General features: G+C 38.2%; 1 non-coding gene across 1 annotated transcript; it reads left to right on the top strand.

Annotated features, from left to right (window-relative positions):
* The first annotated feature begins 950 nt into the window (after positions 1 to 950).
* Positions 951 to 1,022, top strand: TRNAS-AGA (transfer RNA serine (anticodon AGA)). The gene has a single exon. It is a non-coding gene; the product is annotated as a tRNA-Ser (tRNA).
* Positions 1,023 to 1,562: the final 540 nt, after the last annotated feature.

Below are 1,562 nucleotides of genomic sequence, written 5' to 3'. Positions count from 1 at the left end.
GTATGAACTAATAGCTTCGAGAATGGATAAATACCTTTTCAATCACAACTGGATGCAAAGAGTCTTTGTTGAATCACTACAAGCTCGGATTTTGTTGCTATATCTCTTTCACTCCATTGCTCTGCTCTTGTCTCTCATTCACAATGTGAAAAATGAATAGAAGAATGCTCTTTTATGCATCTAAACATAACTTTTAGTTGCAATAAGTGCATAACCCTAAAGACTTTCGGATACCTTGTTTTTCATGAATTCACTCACCGAAATCTCAAATATCAAATAATTCTTTCAGATATCAACTCTATAACTGATCTCCATCATCTACAACCATTCTTGACTGGTTACAGATCTCTGAAAGGGGGTTTTAAAGATCTGCATGAAAATCTTCCCCCTATGGCAAAAATGCCCTAGTTACCGAATGAGGTTCCAACACCGGATTCAAGTGTGGAGCCATTCTAGACATTTGAATCTCCCTTCTTCACCCACATCTTCTTATTTTAATCCCTTATCTCTTCCACCTTTTCTTTTCCCTTTTCATCTGATTTGTTCTTGTTCACCCGGGCATTGTTACTCATGTTCTTACTTCTACAATATTTTGCAATATGACCAGGTTTGTTGTATGCATAGCAACAACATTCCTTTGCATAGACTTGAAGTTCATCTGATTTAGTCTCATTCTGCATTGGTTAGATATATTTCCAAACATTCCACAAGCATAACATCTCTTATTCTAAAAATTGTTCATCACTGTTATACACATGTTTGACTTATGACCAAAATTGTTGCATATGAAACATTGACTGGTAAAGGTAGGACCATTATTCATCACATTATTCATTATTCATTTATTCATCTTATTTCTACATTGACATTCCATATGACTGAATTTACCACAAACAATATTGGTGTTGGAAATAAGCCACTCCCAGACCGATGATGGACTAGTCCAAGAGGGGCTAGTAGCTCAGTGGTAGAGCACTCCAGTAGAATATGGAAGATCCTAGGTTCAAGTCCTAGCTAGTCCATGTCTCAACATGGTATCAGAGCCAGGTCTAGGCTAGGAGCCCCAAGCACATGAGAGGTGTGGCTTAAGGGGGATGTTGGTGTTGGAAATAAGCCACAACCAGACCAACAATGGACTAGTCCAAGAGGGGCCAATAGCTCAGTGGTAGAGCACTCCAGCAGCGTATGGAAGGTCCTAGGTTCAAGTCCTAGTTGGTCCATGTCTCAACAAACAAAACATTTACCATTGAATTTATAGGCATTAGGTTATCTTACTGGAGGTTTCTTGTCCTTCTGATGATTGCTTTGTCCAGAACCAAAGGATTCTCCTTTCTCAAATCCAAGTCCTCGCATGTCTTTCGTATGTCTCTAACTTTCAAGCATCTCATCTAACTGGAATGAACCAGCTTTGAAGTTTTCTTTGTACTCATTAGCAATAAAGAGTTCATCTTTCAAAATTATGATCTGTCTTTCAAGTTCTTATCCATCATTCTTACATTGCACCAATTCTAGCTTCAACTGATCAATCCACTCTCTTTGTGCCATCTTGGCTTCAAAATTTT

Source organism: Cryptomeria japonica, chromosome 8, assembly GCF_030272615.1.
Source record: "Cryptomeria japonica chromosome 8, Sugi_1.0, whole genome shotgun sequence".
Lineage (NCBI taxonomy): Eukaryota > Viridiplantae > Streptophyta > Pinopsida > Cupressales > Cupressaceae > Cryptomeria > Cryptomeria japonica.
This window is presented reverse-complemented; position numbering and strand designations above follow the sequence as displayed.